The sequence below is a fragment of the Calonectris borealis genome, chromosome 26, assembly GCF_964195595.1.
Source record: "Calonectris borealis chromosome 26, bCalBor7.hap1.2, whole genome shotgun sequence".
Classification (NCBI taxonomy): Eukaryota; Metazoa; Chordata; class Aves; order Procellariiformes; family Procellariidae; genus Calonectris; species Calonectris borealis.
This window is the reverse complement of record NC_134337.1, coordinates 5,397,804-5,419,650: the sequence shown is the minus strand read 5'-3', so window position 1 is coordinate 5,419,650 and position 21,847 is coordinate 5,397,804. Positions and strand designations below refer to the sequence as shown.

The 21,847-nt window shown below is 51.6% G+C and overlaps 1 protein-coding gene across 1 annotated transcript in view; it reads right to left on the bottom strand.

Moving 5' to 3' along the window:
* NFASC (neurofascin) overlaps positions 1–21,598 on the bottom strand; it is a 96,248-nt gene extending 74,650 nt beyond the window's left edge. Inside the window, exon 1 of the mRNA XM_075174105.1 lies at positions 21,527–21,598. The gene's annotated coding sequence lies outside the window, so the exon portion shown is untranslated. The remainder of the gene's footprint in view (positions 1–21,526) is intronic.
* Positions 21,599–21,847: the final 249 nt, after the last annotated feature.

Genomic DNA, 21,847 nt, shown 5'->3' with positions numbered 1-21,847 from the left:
TTATTTGAGAATCACTGAAAGGGTGCAATTAGCTTAAGAACAAGCATCTATTCTGGGTGGCAACCTCAGGATCCTTCCTCTGGCATCCAAACAGGCACCATGTGACAAGCGGATGCCAAGCAGCCGAGCCTCCCTCCCGCTCAGGCATGCATACAATTCCCATAATATCTGCCTCCCAGCTTTGCTCATAGCTCTCAAAGCTGGTCAAAACCTGCAGGCATCTGTAACCCTTTGCATGCTTTTGCATCGTTTGAGAAAGCTGCAGAATTTCAGGAAACCCAATGCCACAGCCCCCTGCAAGGTGCAGCCGGATCCTCCCTGCCCGGAGCAGGCATCGGGGCTCTCGCCTCTCCTGCCCGCAATGTTTTCTACAGCTCTGAGAAAAGGATTAAATTACAGTGGCATTAAACCTCATCCACCCCAACTAAGAGATTTCCACCATCAAAATCTCAAGGAACGCAATAGAAGTGAGCTTTGAGTTTTGGAAAAATGAGGATTTCCATGAAGGAGGAATGAAGCCTGCAGGATGGAACCCTGCCCGAGAGCACACAGACAGGCACAAAAGCCGTTTAGGCTTTAAAGTGTCACTGAATCACACATCAAGATGAGAGCAGGGTGGTTTGGAGCAGCAGACACCCTCACAGGACGTCAGACCCCTTTTTGGGGGTCACGAGCCCCCGGCGCTCTCCCCAGCCGCTCGCATCCCCCGGGAGCGCAGCACTTGCGCGTGGCCATAGCAACCCGCGTTCATGCGCAGAAACGTCTGCCTGAGCGAAAAAGAGGAGGAATTCGCTCCCCAGCTCAAAAATTATTCATGAGAAATTAGTGAGAGCTACAACGAGCCCTCTGAAGCGTGCTCCCCCCAGCCCTGCCTGGGAGCAGGCAGAGGACCTTCCTTCTCTGTTCCCCTTGGCAAAAGGCTGTTAATTTAATATTAAAAAAGGAAAAGAGCCCTTTCTCGTGATGTCAGTTCTGAAGCACCAGCTTAAGTGCCTTTTGTTGTTGTTGTTAATTAGAAGCAAAACCTTCTTGAAGGGAGTATCTGAGGGGTTGGCGGAGAAGCCGGTCACCCCATCACTGCTTTCAGACCCCCTCCCTACTCCCCTAGTTCAGCTCCCATTGCAGCCTAAGCCAGCACGAGTTGCTCACATCAGAGAGCAACTTCTGACCCCATTTGGACTTTCTTTTTTTTTTTAATTTTTTTTTTTTTAAACTTTTTTTTTTTTTTTAAACTCCAGATGCCAATGATCTTGCACCAAAAGGTAACTTGAGGCTGCGGACAGAGACTCGCAAGGATGCAGCAACGCTATGGGGAAAGGGGCAGCCCTGAGCCACCCCTTTCCCCATCCCTCTGCCCCCAGACACCCACAGCCTTTTGCTTGCTTATTTTCCTCTTAGCCCTTTCCTGCAGCCAGGTGCAGTCTAGCCAGCGAGGGGCAGAGAAATCCCGTTACTTACTGCAGTAAATAAACCGACATGGAAAAGAAAATACCCACTCAGGATATATAAGAAGTTGATTCAATTAAAGGACCATGTTCTGCCACAATTACATGATGGTTGAGAAACCAGAAAGTTCCTTACCATTCCCACCCCACCAGAGCTCAATAAGCATTTCCCACTGGGAATCGCAGCTGGCTACCCCTGCGGCTCAGGGACCGCTTCTCCCCTTCCCTCCGGAGCGGGCAGAGGGTTTGCTCGAGCCGTGGCAGGAGGAGCGTGCGTGCCGAGGGGCCAGCACTGCCCAGGGCCCCTGCTGCACCCCCGGGAGTCCATTACCCATCCAACAACCTCATTTCAGCCATTTTATGCTAATTATTTTCTGTAGAGTTTTATGCAAATTCTTCCTACAGGGAGAGATGCATGGAAATGTATTTGCCATGCTCCGAGTGCCCGCAGCTCCTCACGTCAGCCCTAGACGCGCCTGTTCCCGCGCCGTTGGGGCTCCTAATACCATCCTGCCAGGTCCTTGCTGGGGTGCAGGCGAGCTTGCCACGCACTACACCCTTTTCACCAGCTCCCAGCAAACTGGCTGCCAGATATTACACGGTGACTAATGGCTCTTGTTGCATCTCCACCACCGCAGCCCAGCGGGGAGCCCGGGGGGTATAATTTTGACCTGCCTTTCAACGCTGGGACTGTATTGCACAATTACGGGTGTGGAAGGAAAGATGTCAGAGCAACAGGAGGAGGAACGCAAAAGGCAGCAATACTGAGCTTATCCAGAGACTCCAGTTTCTGCTTTCCCAAATTCAGATGCTTCATGGGCAGGAGGGGGGCTGAGACTTGAGCTACATGCAGGGGAGTCTGACCTGCAGGCAACTCTGGGTCCGTGAGAGAGAGTCCCCCCTAACAGATCTGAGGGAGCAGATTCTGAAAACAAACCAGCAACGCTGAGACACCAGCAACACAGCCCTGTTGCTATCAGGGCTTTTAGGGTAGGTTTCCCAGTTAATCTTTTGAGAGGTTTTCATTTTAATCAGATCAAATTACAGCAACAGACAGGTACAACTGATGTGTATAACTCGACACAGCATCTCCAGAGCAACGCGGCTGCAATTACACCCAAACCATCTGACCATGCGGCCTGTGTCAAAACCCGGAGAGCTCGGAGAGCAGCTTTGCTCCCCGCAGCGCGGGCAGGGCTGGGGGGAAAGGCTGAATTTGTGCGCGAGGAAGAGCTGGCCATTGCTGGGGGCAATGAAGATGCAATATCCTCCTTGTACCACAGAGCTCACAAGTCCACCTGGACGGATGGAGGAGAGCAGGGAGGCAGGTTTCCAGGTCACCAGCTCCTACGTGCCTTTTGCATTCCTCCAAAGCACAAAGCCAGCCCAGCGGGCTGCACTCTCCTCCACGCACGGCGCTTTCTAGGACCTCAAGAGCCAAAGCATCTCAGTGCAAGGAGGGTTTGGGCAAAGCAGAACAAAGCCTGCCATTAAATAGTAATGAAAATGCCCAGCACAGTTTGTGGAAGGCGACACTAATCACCTCCCCGAGGAGTTCACCTCCATCTCCTCACGCCCAGAGGCTGCAGGGTGCTCTAATGCCTCCTGCCACCGCCCTGGGGCTGCCTGCAGTGCAGGGGTGCACAGGCAGACCCCGCCGTGGTACGTGGTCTGCTCCCACTGCTTGATGTCTGGGGGGGCATCTATAGGTGCTCTGGAATAACCTCCTTCCCACACCAGCCCAGATCCAGACAAACCCGCAGTGCAAGGGAGCAGGAGGCTGCAGTCAGTTTACACCCAGATTACTGCAGAGCCACCAACTCCTTTTGCAAGAAAAACCTTATTAATAACCCGAGCAGTCAGGATAGCACTTTTACATCTTGCCCTGAAGCTCTCTGGATTAAAAGACAAGCATCCTAATTAAATCAAAAGGTACATATGTTTCTGATGAACGCTGGTATTTACACCACCACCTCCCCCCTGCAGAGGAACGGGCTGTTTCCATCCAAGCACAGCGGCAGCGTTATTCAGCTCCATCTTGGTGACAAACAGCCCCGAGAGCAGGAATTAAGGGGTTAGATGCACACGTCATCCCTGCCTGACTTGGAAAAGAACGGAAAGCAAGAAAGTCAAAAGACACACCGCGATAATAGAAATCAAACCCCAATTAACTTGCCCCAGGCAGCATCCAGCCATGGCAAAACGAGGCAATCGAAGAGCAAAGGGGGGGCCGGGTGCCCGCGGCCGTGCCCAGCACCCCGCTGCCGCAGCAGGACAGACGCACGCGGACGGAGCCTCCGGCAGGTCTCAGCCCCACGACTCACGCCGTGCCCTTGGGAGGCCCTCGGGACACGCTGGTCAGCCCTCAAGCAGGACGCAGTAGCAGACTTTCCTGCCCATCCTCCTGCAAATGTCTCAACATCCAACGCTTTTACAGAAAATCACCTCCACCGCCACCTCCTCACGAGTTACTCCAGAGGCAGAGAGCCGCCTACCTTTGCCTTTCCCATTTAAGACACGGTTTTTCCCCTCCAGAGCTCGGGTTAAGGTTCTCCGTCTCCTCTATCCCAAACACAACGTGTCTCCATGTGCCGGGGAGGATGCGCTGAGCCCCTCGCAGAGCTGCGAGCCCCGCGGCTCCGCCAGCATCCCCCAGCCCTGGAGCAGACCCGACCTGCCCGGGGGCGAGCCCAGAAGTCGCTGGGCTGCTGCCCAAGACCCTTTCCTCGTCCCCCCCCGCCCCCCCGACACAGGGCTGTGCTATCTCCAGCCCACCCATCCCCGCGAGCCGGTGAAGGGGGAAAGACACAATAGCCGTTATTAATAACTCCGACTTTCTTCTCCCTTCCCTCCCTGCTCTTGCTGGTTTTTCCTTCATGAATAATGCAGGAGCTGTGGGGCAGGACACTACCCACACTGTCCCCCGCCGCCCCCCCAGCCAGCGGGGAATGGGCTCGAGTGCCAGCCAGGGCTTGTCCCCGTGTCCTGGGTGCCAGCGCCGCCGGTACGACAGGGTTTTGTTCCCAGATGCAGCTTCTTTTTGTTCCAGCCCCGCTGGCAGCGGTGTCCGCGGCGGTGAGGCAGACCCGCACATCACGCAGCAAAGCTGCTGAGGAGGCAGAGCAGAGATCTCACTGGCAGCGGAGCCAGCACGCAGGTGGAAACTTCTAAGCCAGGGATTTCTAAGTATTTCACCAGTATTTCAGCACAATTTCTCCCCTCTCCAACAGCAGCATCTCCATTTTACAGCTATGGAAACTGAGGCAATAAAGGTGAGGAGCCGCAGGGAGCCTCACCTTCTACCACGCTCATTTGAGCGACTCTCAGATCGCCCAGGTACCAACTCTCTTGGCACCAAACCGAAGTGCAAGAGAGTGAATTAATTAAAGCACACCTCCCCTCTGCCCTGCAGCCACAGTCCTGATACTGTCCCAAACACAGACTTCACAGACTCTGCTGAGGGTGTTATTTATTGCAAGGTACAAGATGAAGCCTGAGACGTGGAAACCCCTCCAGTTTAAGCAAGAGAAGCCGAGGAGGAGGCTGGCCCACATTTGAGGGGACACACTTTGGACAGCACGGGCTTTCCTGCCCTTCTGCCAGCTGGAGTGGGAAAAAAAAGAAAATCCCCTTTGAGCTCCCAGATCCTGGTCTTGCACTGCAGAAAGCATGACGGACGCTGCAGAACCGAGCTCCACATGTCTCTTAAACCCTGCCTGCTCCCAAACACGAACTGTCCTTGAGACTCTGTGCCCTGTGCACGGTGTCCTGCCTCGAGCTGCTGCGCCCTGGGAGCGCGTGGCCTCCCCCCCCACCCCAAACACCCACCGGACTGCGATGCATCCACCCTCTACCACCACAACGGTCTAACAACACACGAGCAGGGCCGGAACACGGCGAAGCACAAGCAAACAGAGCAAAGCAGCTGCCTCCTCCCAAACCCGCTTCGCTCCAACCGTTCTGCTGAATCACTTACTGCATTGCCGGCACCGCTGCTGGGACCTTCCCCGAGCCTTGCGAGGCTCACGCCCGAGACGCAGCGCTCGGCAGCATCAGCTGCGGGTTTAACTCCTGGAGCATCGCAGCACACCAAAGGCATTCAGAGCCAAGGAGAGGATAATTACCTCCCAGCAGGTTTCAGCGGAGCCCAAACTCTCCTACCCTGCATATAATTAACTGCATCTCTAACAGTTAAATGCTTTTCTGCCAACCAGACTCTAGCTGTCAGGAAAGAAGCGCTCCCCCCATGAGGGTGGCTGCTGGGGTGCAGAGGTGCCCGGGCACGGCCGAGCAGCGGGGTGACTCCCAGCACGGGGGGGAGGCAGCCGCGTCTCAGCGCGTTCCCACGCGCCGGCAGTGTGGGCTGAGCAGTCAGACGTGAAGAGGTTTTCCTCCTCGTGTCCCCCATGGTGCAGACAAGGTGACTCGGAGCACAGGGGAGGGCAAGGCAGGGTAAAATAGAGGGCGAGGAAAAGGGCAGAGGGTGGGCAGGAGGAGGGCAGAGACGGGGGGGCGAAGGGAGCAAAGCTGCCAGCAGGGTCCTGGAGCCGGAGAGCGCGCAGTCGTTTGCAGCTCTGCAATGAGCGCCAAAGGCTGCAGTAAACCCTGCACCAAGTGGGCATCAGTTCCCGTACAGATCCCGAGTTCCCATTGCAGGGCACTTCTCCTCCTCCCAGTAACACCAGTATGGATGCACCAGCCCCCCCATCATCACACAGGGACTTGTGAAGGCAGAGCTCGCTGGCACGGCACGGGCCGTGGCACCCCCGGGCTCTCCGAAGGAAGCGGGATGGGGCAGGCAGGACAGCCTGGACAAGGACAGAGGGACACAGGGATTTTTCCTTCTTGAACAGAGAAATGGGAGATAGCTCTCCTCCCAAAAATGCTTCCCTGGTCCAAAGACAGCTTATCCCAGAGCTGCTCCGGGTTAAGCAGAGGGGTGAGACCTCCTCGGGGTGCCGGGTCACCCAGCCTTCCCCTCCAGATGACTCCACACTTTCTGATCCACGAGAAGGACTGAAGTGATTCTGCATTCCAGCTCTGATGTGAGAAAATCCCCAAAATCTGAATCTCAGACCCTTTTCAGGCTCATTTGCCCTCGCAGTACATCCTGTGTTTTACTATTTTCCCAGTAGTGAGACACAGCTTTTAAAGAGCCAACCACAAAACATTGAAGAGAGGTGATTTAATTAAAAAATGGGCACAGTCTGCATATGTATCCCAGTTCCACTGGTAATTAGGAAACAGATGGGGGAAGGAGGGGAGGGAGAGAGGAATCTTTGTTAGGTTAATTGTTTGAAGTCACTAAATGAAATATAGGTGGCCTGATTTCCCGGGAGGATCGTGCACAAACTTAAGGATAGACTTTTGCAGAGAATAAAAGAGGGAGTTTCCCAGTGAAGGACAGCAGAAGATTATGACTAATCAGGCAAGAACAGAAGTGATAAACTCAGGGAAAAAACAAAGCTCCCCTTTGTAGCTTCAAATGAGGAATCGACCAATCTGATCCACAACTTCATTTCCATCTTATTAAAATGCTATTTCCATTTTCCTGATTAAATGGGTGCAAGTAGAAAAGTCTTTGTGGTCTTGGCTGTCCTCCAGGGAGGAGGTGCTTCGGTGCCAAGAGGTCTAAGCCCCAGGGACAGTTCGGGTGACACCTTTTTGAGCAAGCACTTCAATTCTCTTCCTTCCCAAGGTGCCCTCCAAGGACGCACCTTCCTCCCAGCTCAGATGTACCCAGAACCTGATATTTTGGAGCACACACAGCAACATCTCCCTTGTTTTCTGGCTCCTGTCTCCCAAGCGTTTGGTATGAATGCTCACTGGATGTGTATGCCAAGGGGTATGTTCTTATCTCTGCCAACAAGAGCACACAATTTCCCCACAGTGCTGCAAAACTTACCCTTTAGTAGCAATTACTGTTCTAATAACTTTAAGCCTCAAACAACTGATCAGAAGGTTATTTGTGACAGCTAATTTAATCACAAGCACGATAAAACTTGGTCTCCATAAACCCCCCAAATCCTTTCTCCCCCACAAAAGGGCATGGTAACCACCATGAACTGATTTCAGTTCAACTCTGCTGTCTGTATTTCTCATTAACCCAGAGTAGCTGCCGAGATAATTACACAGTCAGCCTCGCTGATCCGGATTATTGAGATTGGGCAATGCCCAACGGGCAAGCCAGCAAACCCAAACAGATTTCAAACCACTAGAAAATTAGAGAGGCGTTGGAAGGGGGAAGGATAAGGGGCCCAATGCAATGGGACAACGAGAGCAGGACCAAGCCTTCGGATTTGAAACCAGAAGCCACATTCCTACCAATTGATTAGTTAGTTGTCCCTGTTTTCCCCTGTGTTCAGGCAATACCTTCCTGCTATCTGGTGAAATTAAAACATGATCCAGCCTTTTGAAGGATAATCATTAGAGCGCTGTAAGTTAGATCTGTGTTTAAAAACTGAGTTACTTTTAATCTGCAAAGGCTGCCTAACGCAGATCCTCACCTGAACCATCACGGTACCAAAGAGACTAAACGCGATGCAGAGCTACACTTGAGAAACGGTGACCAGAGCAGACGACTGTGGAAACCAGCATCGCTCCCACTGCACCCAGCAGCCGCCCGGGGGGCTCAGCCTGCTCTGTCACCGCAGAGGTAGAGGACGAGGCAGATCAGCCACATCTGGAGGGGAGGCAACAGCAGCTGCTGCAAAAAGCCGGCCATGACGGCACGTTCCCACTGCCGCTCGCCCCAGAGCCTCCGCATGTCACACTGGGGTTTTCATTGCGGAACTGGTCCTCCTGCAAGGGTGTCAGACGTAACGGTGCCCAGAGCCACAACATCTCGCCAGCTGCCCCGAGTGGCTAGGTCTGGTCTTGCCATTGTGCCCAGCCTGCTGAGGCCACAGCATCTTCATTTCCCGGTGCAGGAGCAGAGCGCCTTTGGCTCTGCCTGCACCTCTGCCGGAGGCTGCAGTATCTGTGTGGCATCTCCTAATGATGCCCCCGGGACATCACCCTGACCCCGGTGAGTGAGCCACCAAACCTTTGCTGATAATCCTTGCTCCTGACCTTTACCACACAGCGTACTCCCAGGAGACAAACCGATGCATCGCGCACATTAGCACCATCATCCTCACGGTACAAAAGCAGCCTGAGAGATCTGCTCTCCGCATGACTCCAGACAGCAGCAGGACACTGCCAGCACTGCAGTCTGAAAAATCTCCCATCGTAGTGGATGCTGTCTGCTTAGTGATGGACAAGCCAGACAGCGCGTTACAGAGATGCGGAGGACGAGATGCAAAGCCTGGCAGGAGGTGATGGCCTCAGTCATGCCACAGAAAGCTGTGGCAGGTGGTCAGAAGCAGGGCTGGTTGCCAGCAAAGATTCATCCCTGCTTGAAAATGAATGAAGTCACTGGGGATTAACTCAGTCCAATATCTCTATTGCTTTAAGTTGGGGACAGCACAAGCTGCAGGCCTGGGAGACAGGGAATAATGAGGATGAACAAAGGCTCCCCAGGGAAGATGAGCCATGTTCTCTTTTCAGGACCCTTGAAATCCCATTGATTGCTTACAGGCTTACACTGGGCAAGAAGAGTCCAAGGGAGCTGGTTCTTCTTTCCCCCCAGAGAAGCCCGAAGAGGCTTTTACAGAACTGGTCGTGTTTCAGGGATAATTAGCTGCTGGGGAGGGGATGAGCTTTTTCACGGGGTGGAGGCCCAGAAGTCAGCAGTGACAGCAGGGAAAATCCTGAGCTCTTTTTGCAGCTCAGGCTTGGTGCTTTATCAGGGACTAAACTTGCCCAGGGCAGCAGCTAGGAAACAACTCTAACTTAGCATAAAGCTCTTTATTAACGAAGATGCACTTCTTGTTCCTTGAAATGGCAGGGTGCAAGAGTGAACATAGTGCTGCCTTCTGCTTGATTAGCCCTGCAAACCTCCCGCACAGTCACACAGAATGAGTTTGACAATCCTGCAAAGTTTCTGGCCAGAATAAACTAACCATATTTCTCTTCTGCCTTTGTCCCAAAGGAAACTGCAGAGGAAAAGCAGTTGGTTTCTTCTCTCATTTGTACTTGGTGCAGTTTCTGAGTACTGCTGTCCTGTTTGCTGCCCCTCTTTATGGGGGGAGGCAGGACTTCAGACGAGCTGTTGCCCATGCAGACAGCAGGACGTTTTGCTGCCGTGCAGGATCGCTTCTCCTCCCCTTGCAAGCTTACAGACTGCCATAACTCAGAGTGAGAAGGAAGTCTGAGGAAGGGGTAGGAATAAGGTGTGAAATCCAGGAATCTGCATCCATGTCTAAAGGCAAATCACCTCCTCTCCTGCCGCAGCTCCCCTCCAGGAGGAAGATGCCTTTTATCTTCCTGATTAACACTTCAGGCTGTATTCTAAAAACCCTCCAGAAGTCCCAATTAACAGTTTAGTGCATCTTTAACTTGCTCTTGAAACATTGCTACTCTGCTACCAGGATCCCAGCTGAAGGGGTATTTTCATTTTAACCATCTTTTCTAGCTTAGAAACTCATCACAAAACCTCTGACCACATCCCACATACACCCCCCGGCTCCCATCCAGATGCTCAGCTGCAGGGCAGGACCCTCTGCGTCCTTTGCACCCAAAAGGCACCAGAAAATGGGGTTTCAGCCACTGGCCCCAGCCCAGACGTGCACAGAGATGCCAAGGATGTGGTCAGAGCAGCAGGACGAACCCACGCTGTCGTACCGGGGGGGCTCAGCTCCGTGCTGCTCCATCCAGCAGCGGTGGTCCCCGCTGCTCCCTCCCTCCCTCCACGGGAGCCACAGCTGCCGGCACGGGGCTATAATTAGCCACGAGCACATACTGATGGCAACCCAGCTCCAAAAGCCTTTCTTTTGCCCTCTAGAGCCCAATGCTGAAGACGACTATGGATTTGTCACAGATTGCGATTCAGAAATAGAAAGTCGGTGGCACACATCGCTCCGAGCGGCGCGGGGTCCCTCAGCACCCGGACAATTAGGATTTTAGTCAGGTGTCAGATTCACTTGCCCAAGACCAGGACCGCGTTATCTCCAAAGCACGTCCCTCCCCGCAGCCTCTCCCACCGCTCGCGGGGAAGGGCTCGCCGCAGCCCGGGCTGAACCCGGACCCTCGCACCAACCCCACGTGGCATCTGGCCAACGCTGCCCACCCCATCGCGGAGGTAATTGCGCTGCGGGGCTCCATCTGCCTTCCCACATCTCAGCAACTGTTCAGAATCAATACCAGGAGCGTCGCCAGCGCAGCTCAACAACCCCTTTTTACCGGACAATAGGCAGCATCAGGCAGAAACTGCATTTCCATTGCAGAGAAGCATTTTTCTGCCTTCTGGCATGTAACTTCCATGGCCGTGCACGTACCACATCCCTGCTGTTTGCCTGCACTATTTTATTTTGCAAGAGCTCCTTCTGATTGAGAACCAGGATTTATTGCAAATTGATTGACGTATGTTGACTTGAACCAGGCAGAGGCAGTGATTTAATGCATTCAGCAGCCCACAGAATAAATATTTTGTGCTCACCCAGGGCCTCGAGGTTTCTTGACATGAGGAGAAAGCACATACCAGTCCCTGCAACAGGGACAGTCCTCCTTATCTACCTATGGGGAAACTGAGGCAGGGTCTCTAAATGGCTGGTTCAGGGTCACAGCCTCCCGGTAGCAGAGCTGGAATTAGAATAAGGACTTCTGCTTTTGTCCTACAGAATATTTTCAATAACTTTTTAGCTGTGTTTTAGGGAACAATCCTGTAATAACAGAGGATGGAACTGGGCCTTAAAATGTGGAGAAAACGAAGCAAAGACGTTGAAAAATTCTCTTTTCAGTTGTTTTATCTTCGAGACTGTGACAACAAGAAGGTTAAACCAGGCGCCTGCAGTTGGCTCAGCACTCCCACCCTGCAGCCCCATCACTCTGCACAGGGCTGCTCCATCAACGGGAAGGCAAAATCCTCCCCTACACTGAGCTGGAGACGATGGGTCTCCGACGGCGTCACTGCTGGGGATGGCTGGGAGGTTGGGAAGGGGCACAAATACCCAGTGACCCTGACCTCCGTGCTCAGGGCCAGCAGCTACGAGGGTTTCCAGAACACCAGAGGCCAGCTCAAGTCTCTCCTGGAGGTCTGAGCACGGAGCTGGGACTTGTGGTTTATAACCAAGCCCCTTCCCTCCCGTGCCGTGCTGCTCCGAGGCTGTGCCCAGAGTTTGTCACTGCAGTAAAGCGGGGAGCAGTGCTCAGAGAGGTCTGATTTTGAGGGATTAAGAGGAACTGAAAGTTTTGCTGCTTTCCTGCCAGTTGATCCACCTCGTCCCTCGGCCGGGCTGTGTCTGGAGCCCAGCCCTCCTACACCCACAGCCAGCTGCAGGGCAGGGAGGGCAGCGCTCCTCCCCGACAAGCCACCCCCGGCCTGACTACACACATTAATGCAAAGCACTTTCCAGCCTCCAAGCCGTAAGTAGGTAGCATTAGCTCCACGGATCCTCTCTGCCACCGCAGGCAGTCCAAAGCCATCCTTAAGTCAAGTCATACCACCCCTGCCTAAGCATGTCAGGATTAGACACTGAAAAGTTCATTAGTGCCATTTCCCTACTTACCACAGACTAAGGCAGGCGCGGGGGGGGCCAGTGCTGGTGTTACTTGCCGGTCAGCTGCGAGGCCACCGTCCCCGGCTGCGCTGAGCGGCGGTGACACGCCGCTGCTCACTGTACGCTCGACGTGTGGCTGGAGCCGACACCGCGTCTGTGCTGCCTGCCTCAAACAGGAGGGCGATGCTAATCTCTGCCCATGATACGGCCGCGCTGGTCAGCGCGGGTCAAACACCCTCCCACGACAGCAACCTGCTGCATTTCCACTGATGGAAACCAGAAACACAGCAAAGCTAGCTCACTGGCTTGGGGGGGGCTGTCGAGGGGCCAGGAGATGCCTCCTCACCCTCCCTGGAGGGACTGGGGAGCTGGGATGTCCTTGTGCCCCTTTCCCAACTCCTGCCTGTGGTCACACATCAGCCTTCTCCACAGAGGCCGAGTTTTGGCTGCCAACATACCCTCACATCTGGAATGACAGCCTGCACCCACAGACCAAAAACTTACTGGGAACTTCAGAGTTTCTCCTTTCCTTCTTCTCCACGCATTCTGCTGGAGGAGGTTTTCTCCAAAGGGTTCCTGCCTGGCTGGTTCAATCCTGGTACACGTCAATGCTCCAACAGCAGCTCAAAATACTTCGTCATCATTTACCTTAACTTAATGTAGTTTTAAAAGCATGTGCTGTTACTCAGAGGACCAGCAGTGGAGCACAAAACTTTTCAGCCATCTATCAGCAGCAGAGTCAGCAAGTTGCAAGTGTGACACCATTTTCTTCCCATCAAAGGAATCTCCAGTTGCCCACGCGTTGCCAGCTCCCACCCTGACATCAGCAAACGGAAGCCTACGTCATAAAGCACGCCTAACAGCAGTCCCTGTGGAGCCGCCTCCCCTGCTCGCACCTAGACCCAGCTAGCCAGCGAGGGTGTGGAGCCCAGGGCAGCTGCACAGACCCCTCACATCGTGGTAACATCTACCATTTGCAGCAAGAGGAAAGTGCCTGCAGGACTTTCTCAGGCAGCTGATGTACTGCAAGCCTGCAGGACAGTCTCCTATTGTTTGTGGTGTTATTTTTTCTACCCCTGCAAAGACTTCTTTTATTTGATTTTTTTAATGTAACCCAGTGGACTAATATCATGTTCTAGCAAGTGAGACCACGTCTAAGGTGAAGCAAATCAGGAGCTGGGCTAGCACAGATTTCTGAGGACAAGGAAGGAGAAGATTCTTCCATGGTGCCAGGAGAGGGAAATGCCATTTAAAACCAGACACTGCTCTGGCAAAGCCCAGATTGAATGAAGACTAAATAAGAGCTGACAAGCTGACATTTGAAAATGCAATTAGTTGTCTTGTAGAGCCACTCTGTTATCTTATTGTTAATTATATGTTTGCTCAGTCCAAGAGCAATACCCTTATTTAAAATTAATTCTCAGGCTCTCCTGCTTTGACTGGTCCCTTCAACCAAGAACTCCTGTCCTTCCCCCCCACCCTACCTCAGAGGGTTACAGTGAGTTTGATTTCCACAAACGGGCTGCGCTATTATATATGTGTATTATGTGCTATTATATATGTGTATTATATAACTGCCATTATAAACCTGCTCTTGGGGAAACATCTAGAGCAGCAAGTGAATTCCCAAGATAAGAGATGCTTGGGAACCACTGGATGCCAAGGAGAGCGCTGAGACTCACTGCATTAATTTCCCATTTATGCAGTTCCAGGAAGGTGCCATCCCTCCCCAGGAGTGACAATCCCAGTCATCCCATTGAATTTAACTAACCTGTTTCTGCAGCATTTGATCCGAGCTCTGCAATCAGAGATGTATTTATTCTTATACAAGTCCCTCTCTTAATTGTAATAAAGTTGTCTTTTAAACATATTAGCATGCGTCATGGATCAGGGCCGTTTTATGGACATAAACATAATTCACATTTGTTTGTCTTGCAAAGCAAGTTAGGGGGAAGGAAGAAGCATTACAGCTGAGCAAACACAGCACTCTCCTGGGTAAAAAGCCTGCCAGGAACACTTAGAAAGCACAGGCTCCCCAGCCCATCTCCTGGCACTCCGAGGAACCAGTCCCACCTCCATTCCAAAACCAAGGCTCTCTAGAAAAGTTGGCCTGTTTGGAGAGGGAGGTTAGAGTAGCAAGGCGGACAAGGAAACCCGAGTCCATGAAATACAACATTAGAGAGAAGCCTGCTATGCTGGGCTCAAGCCAGATCAGCCTCACAGCTGTCACCACGGCCAGGAGAATTCAGACGAGGTCAACCAAAAATACATAGCCGTGGACCCAGCTGCTGATATTGCTGGAAAATAAAACCCTGTGGGCCTTAGCATCTGGATACCAGAGCTGTCAATAAGAGATGTCAGCTGTGATATGCAACATAATATCTTGAAGGACATTTTTATTGTACACATATTTGTCTTCTAATAAGTGCAGCCCATGTATTTTGTATAAACTAATACATATATGAATTAATCCTAACTTCAGCTTTTCTGGACATAAGGGAAGGAGCACTTAGTTTTGACAGAAAGTTAAGACGTTTTATATTAGAATCCAAATTTACCAGATATAGTGGAAGAAGGAAATAGGATTATCAATTTATTAAGTGAGTTGATTTGATACGGTTTTCAAGAGGTTGTTCTCGGTGCACGCTCATATACATAGCTTCACTGCAGAGGGCATCAAATCCTACCTAGCTATGCGCCTTTCAATTAGCAATGGGAGAAGTAAAAATAAGCCAAGATTTAAGTCCCTGCAAGACTTGCAATTCAACTACAGACAGACTGCTCAAAATGACAGTGCCAAAACATGGTCTGGGGCATGCCAGATGTATCATGAAAGGAGGGCTGGCCTGAGAGGAGCTTCAGGGGTCCCATGCATGCTGTCACATGTGCATGGCTACAAAGCCTCGGTTCTCTCATTCCCCACTCCCTCCCACTTGCCTGCACACATCTGTGAACACGTCACAGGGATTCAAACAGAAACCAATGAGCTTGCAACAAGCAGTCTTTGTTGCTGGGTCTGGTAGGAATCTGAAAGCAAGATTTCACGAATCCTGACACCATTTAAGTGACAGCAAGAAAGAGAGCTTTTTCTATGCCCTTAACTCAATAAGGGGACAGCTCAGCATACAGATGTGTCTTTATCAACTGCAGAGCCATGCTGTGCTGTTAGGCAGATTAGTAACTCTCCCAGCTATCACAAACAGGGCTGTGTAATTAAACACGAGGCGGCTGGTGGTACCATACCCTACTGGGGAACTGTTAAGAGCCTGTGGAACAAGATGCAGGCTGGCTCCAAGTACTAATCATCTAAATTGCTTGAGGAAGAGTGACATTTACCACCACTCACACACCAGAGCAAAGGCAGCTCCTCATTAACTGAGCAGACTACGTGTAACGCTTCCAGGAGCAAGTCAAGAGTCAGGGCTGGTCTTCACCTTTTCATTTTGTTGGGCAAGAAAGGAGTGCTGTGATTTCTTTCCCTCCCTCCTGCCCCCAGGCAGCTATCCAATAAAAGCTGCTGTGAATATCCAATAAAAGCTGCTTCACCGTGATATGAGGATGGACAGTCAATCTTTGTACATGAGAAAAGGTTCTCAAAGTGATGCAGAGAGGGAGTAGGTTGTTTTGCTTCCTGCTGGTGAAAACCCTTAAGGTAACAGGATCACAAAACAGTTCTGCCTGGAAGGGACCACAGCAGGTCAGTTAGTCCAACCATCAGCTGAAAGCAGGATCAGCTAAAAGGTCGGACCAGGTTGTTCAGGGCTTTATCCAGATGGGTCTTTAAAACACCCATCCAATAAGGGTGGAGACCACCCAGCCTCGCTGGGTGACCTATGCTACTGCTTGACAGCCATGCTGGAGGGCAGGGGGGATTCCCCCCCCCTTCCACCCTTTTGCAACCTCTTGTTTCAACCTATGCCTGTTACCCTTCTCCTTACCAAGGACAGAAGGAGCAACAGGGAGATCAACAACGCAGGGACTAACGCGGGGGGCCCGGAGAGCCCCCTCCACCCCCCGGGCGGGGGTCCCGGGCCGCGGCGGCGGTTCAGCACCCTGGAGAGCGGCCGGGGCTCCCCGCGGGACAGGGACAGGGGAAGCTCGGGTCAGGTCTTTCTCCCACCCACGGACACTCATTTCCATATAATTCCCTGACCCGTGGCGATTTTCATTCTTCCTTGCTAACTCCAAGTAAATGATCCTTTAAGCATCCTTCCTTGTTGAAATTTGGGCATGGGGTACCCTCTCAGGCTCACACCGTCCTCTAAGGTTTTGTTTGCATCTTCAGTGTAAATATACATAAAGCCATAGAATCATAGAATCATTTAGGTTGGAAAAGACCTTTAAGATCATCAAGTCCAACCGTAAACCTAACCCTGCCAAGTCGACCACTAAACCATGTCCCCGAGTCTTACATGGAACAAAAAATCTTAAAAAAGGGGGGAGCGTGGACACCAAGCAAATTAAACGGAGAGCCTGAATGCTTGTTCAGGAGCACTGCTTTCTGAGTAACGCCTAGAACACAGAAGCCCCTTTTCCTCCTCAAGGAGCGACTACTTAATACAAACGAAAGACATGAGCAACAGGTCAGTGCCTTAGGTGGTCTCCTCAATTTTAGAGGCACTGCATTCTCTTTTAACTTGGAGCTTCTTGAGGCTACTGGGATAACTAGGAAAAGTAAACATTTCATAGCAGAAAGGGGATTTCACTACATTTTCTGCAGATTCAAGGAAAGTCCTATCCACCTCACAGCTCACACTGCAATTGCCAGCCCTGCCCATCTGTGCCAGTGCATTTCAGGAGGAATATAAAATGCAGGCTGACAGTGAGACAGTATCATGCTTGCTGTGACTTAGAAGGTCTGTAGGAACCCATCAGTCCCCATGCTGGAAGACAGCAAAATCTACTGTGAAGGAGGCATAAAGCAGTAGAAAACCTGCCAGGAATTCAAGGTTCACCTTGCACCAAGCCTCTGGGTTATGCTCCCTTTAACTAGCCATCTGTAAGGATCAACGTTTGCTTCCAAAGGTGGGAGAGCAGCATCTAGGACAGCCCGTGCTAGGTATTTGTCAGCTATACATACGTCAGGCTGTGAACTCGAGATTATTTGTTGCCTGTGACAAGGAACAGCAGTGCCCGCAGGAGGCGGGTCCACCCTGCACAGGCCTTTGTGTATGAAGTTGTCAAACCTCTCAGGTTCCACTGGAGTCACTGGGACTGGAAGGTGCTCAGTACCGTACTAGGTTGAACCTTGACTGTACAAAGCACCCTCTTGCCAGCACTGGTGCTTCTCTGGCAGCCTCAGAAGTCAGCAGCCCTCAGTTTAGTCGTAATTGAGTAGCAGAGGCAGAGTGATGTTGCAAAGGATTTCCAGATGCTGCTTTTTGAAGCAAAGTCTCCATTCCCGATTCCCAAGACCTGTACCCTGTCTTTTGTCCAGCTCTGCCTGCAGCCAGGGCACGATGCTTTGTTCTCCTGTGCCCTTGGGCTGTTCTAAGCTGCATTTCTACAGTGAGAATATAATAGGGCCCAGTTATCACCAGCAGCAGGAGGAGGGGATGAGATCTGAAGGACCCTGAACTATGGGGAGCTAAAGAGGCAAGGCAAAGACTTGTCGCTGCATAGCATCCTTGGGAACTTCTACCTAGTTTAGCTGTGCAAAACCATCTCTATTTGTTCAGTTGTTAATCCTTCTCCTCCTATCTCATTAACTAGGAATGGTGATCCCTGTAAGCAGGGCTGAGGTCTAAATCCTTCTCTGTTTTAATCTGTAATAACACAGTACAGTTTCTTTCATATCTGGATTTTTTTTAAAAAAAAAAAAGGGGAGGGGATTATTTAGCATAACAACAAAATCAAGTAAGTTCATTTTGAGCTGTATCTCTGAAATTATGCAACAGTTATCCTGGACAGCAAAGGTAAAGGAATGAAGGTATGACCTGCTTCAGCAGGGGGGGGGGGGGGGAGGAAGAGAGACAGAGCAGAAGTCATCCAACAACATTTAAAATAAAATTTTTTTTGAAAGGAGTTACCCACAGGGCAGGGAGACAAGCTAGACCTCTCTGACAAGATTTGCTAGAGCCTTTCAAAAACTGTAACTGAATACAATCCTTGGTTTGAGCTGCCTGATCGGTTTTGAGATAAGATCATTTTAAGGGAATATTTTGATAAGGGCACACTAAACCCAAGGAACAATAAAGATTCAAAGGGGAAGTACCAGAGTTTAGGTTTCTTTCTTGAATTTTTAGAATTCTTCTCCCAGGCGTTGCTTTTATTCAAATTCAAGCAAAAACTCATTTTCTATATATGACTTAGAGACATTCAATATAAACAACTGCAGTGGATTTAAATCCTCACAATTTAGCCGCATTCTTATTTCACTTAAACAAGTAATGCTTCGCAACTGTGCAGACACCAGGCGATTTTAGAGGACCTCAAGTCCTGTAAGAACACAACTGAAGGAGCTCTGCCTTGCCATTCAGGTTTATCTACATACAAGGTTAAGTGCTGATGAGATTTGAGAACCTGATGCTGCACAGACAACCAAATTAAAACCCCACAAAAGTCAACACACGCACACGCTACATTTGTATAGAGAAGGAAGAAATTCAGGAACTTCTGCCGAAGGCTCACGCATAGTATCAGAACTGCAGAAGTGTCCTGGGAATCTGGCTGTTTAATTTCCCCAGATTTCTTAAATGATATCAAGTGCAAAACTTTTACTTGTGGGCTCCTCCTTACCAGAGCACACCAAGAACAAGATGGCTCTGAGTAACCTGTACAAGCCTTCGCTCTGCCCAGGTAGGTCCATTCCTAGAAACACTGACTTTTATCCAGACAGTATTTTGTTAGAGACCCCCCCATAACCACCACATTTCTGCTAAGTGGAGTTAAAGAGATGACAGGAATGGATAGAGGATTCAGGTCTGGCAAGGCACTTGGTACCTATGAATAATTCACCCAGTGAGCCTCCTCCCAAGGACACCAGGTCACCAACCAGGCCTGAAACAGAGCATCAGAAGTAAAAATCATTTCAGTGGAAAGTTAAACTACTTTAAAAGCCATCTATTTACTGTTTCCCATCAGCCTGAACCAAGCACCAAAGGTCCCTTTGCCTCATGTCCGTTCTTCCTTTCCTCAGGATCGCAGGCAATGCCAACAGCTGCCTTGGTCTGCGTTTACAGCTTTCCATTTCTATTCCCACTCAGTCCCCGACACACAATATTGACACGTTGCCGTTCACACCTGATCTCAACAGCTTCCCTGCTCACCATGCACGGGCTGCAGCCAACAGCTTGCCCATGAGACTCTCAGTGCCCTCCTTCATAGGAGGGATACAACCACGCTAAGACCTACACACAGGGGTCTCATGCGAGCGGCCTCCTTGCAGGGTCTCAGGCAGCTGGCAGGAACACAGGTATGAAGAATGAGACCTCATTTCTTGCTGTTATTATTAAAGATATTTGACCATCTCTGATGCTTGTCCACTGCAGAAAGCCTTTGCGGTGGCACTTTGCCAGCAGCAGCATCAATTTTATACACAAGACCCATGAAGACGAAGACAATTAGATCACAGCTAGGCAAATAATTCATTATGAATTAATACCATTTGAGAGCTTGGGATATTTTCCATTTAATCATTAGCTGGGAGAAGAGATGATTGGATTGACTGACTTAGTTTAAATCAGATCCATAGCCACAGCCAAGGCAACACAACTCGGGAACCACTGCGGCCTGCAGAAACCCCCAGCGAGACGCTGAAGACGATGTTGGAGCTTTGTTATTACAATAGCCAGCACTATCATACAGCTCTAGCTCAAGCAAGACAAAGCCAGTCCCCAGGTCTCAACCCCTGTAAACAAAGTCCATTTTCAAATTTAACAACTTGAGCCCATCCTCATCAGCTGAGAACGCCTCCATGCATTATTTATGTTGTACTCGCATTACAGCTACACAAAAAAGGAAAGTCAGCAAGGACCCAGCCTGAAGCTGTTAAATAGAAAGAATGTGATGCTGAATTTGAGCGGTTATCTTTCAAGGTAGGCCATGCAAAGAAGTTTTCTGGAAACAAAGCAGTCACGCTGACGATCGATTTAGCTGTCTGCCAAAGGGTAGATACTTTACAGAAACAAAGTCAATAATAAAGGAGTCGGCATCTCAATAAAAGTCACTGAATTCTTGCTTTTGTCCTCAGCATCTGATAGGAGCACCCCGGAAACGCTGACAGCGCCACAGTATCCATCTTAAAACAGTCAGGCGTCTGGTCTGCATTTCAGTATTCCAGTTTTTCCGCAATATACGCATCCCCCTGCCCCTTGACACTGCCTCTCTCTCAAAAAGCAGACAGAAACATCCCCGTTTGACTTTCAGAAGTGCTCCATAACCCACATGCTATTCCAAGGACCTGACCTTGAAAAAGAATCTCAAAGACAGTATTCAAAAGGAAAAAGAAAAACCTATCCTAGCAGCAAGCCCCACGTGCCTTTCCCGGTTTTAGAGGGGACGGGATTTTCTAGAGAAAACCTCCCTCGACCCCCCTCTAGCCCCCCCGCATCCCTGAGTACCGTGCCCAGAGGCCTCATCAGGAGGCATCTTCGCTGTGCCCTGTCCTCCAAGGAGCAATTAAGGCCACAGAAGAAGATATTACACTGTGCTCAAGCCCAACAGTACCTCTTCCAGGACTCCCACCTCGGACACGGCCGCGCACATGCAGCAGAGTTTCCTTCAGCCTCTGCAGCCCATTTCGGAGCATTTGCCGGAGATGGGGAACAGCTGAGCCGCCCGTACAGCCGGGAGTACAAATGATTCAGCACTTTCCCCACCTCCAGAAGCCTGATCGATAGCAGCGAGCTGCTCTGCAGGCAGAGCCAGAGCATGCAGATTAAAAATACGGCAGTCACTAACCGCTGCTCTCCAGCGAGGCCCGGCTCCATCGAACGCAGCATCACAACCCAGGTGTTTTCAAAGAGGCCTCGCCGACGAGGCCGGGGATGTATTTTGCCAGCACAGGATGTTTCAGGGGGAGAACATGAATCCACCCCCAAACACGAGAGGGAAGGCGCAGGGTGCAGCCTCCCCGCAGAGCAAGCCTTCCTCCCCAGGAGCTTTCGGGGACCGAAACATGCCCTGTCACACAAAGGTCTCTACCCGGGCTGCGTTTCTCTTCCTGCACCCCGTCCCCCCAGACTGACACACCAGGATTTTAGCGCACGCATAGACACGATGTCATGACGTAAGAGCAAAAATCCCGTCACATGCCCGAGCCCAGTACCCAGCGCCCCCCGCATGCGGCTCCGGCCCAGGGAGGGAAAAATGGGGGGGCGGGGGGGTGGAACCCCGCAGGCAGTGGGGTCCCAAACCCGCGATAAGGGTGCGGGGCCAATCCCCCCCCCCAGCCCCAGCCGTGCCCCGGGGCTGCCGCGGCCGGACCCACCCGAGCATCCCCCGGGGGCCGCCCGCAGCCCACTGCCCCCCCGCCCCGCTTACCTGATCCAGGCGCGCCGGGGCTCGCTGCAGCCGGGGCTCGGTGCGCCGCACTGCGCGCTCCCGGGCGCGGCCGCGCCGCACTGCGCGCTCCCGGGCGGGCGGGCGAGCGAGCGCGCCCCGGGAGGAGGCAGGGAGGAAGGCAGGGTCTGGCGGGGAGAGGGGGGGGTGCAAGGCAGGGGGAGGGATTCATTAGCAGCGCCGTTAATTAGCAGCTGCAGCCCCTTAGCGCGCTGCGGGCCGGCACCGGCTCTGCCCTCCCGGCTGAGCAGCCCCTAAAAGTTCCCGCAAGCACTAACAGCACAACCCGGGGGTTACAAACCA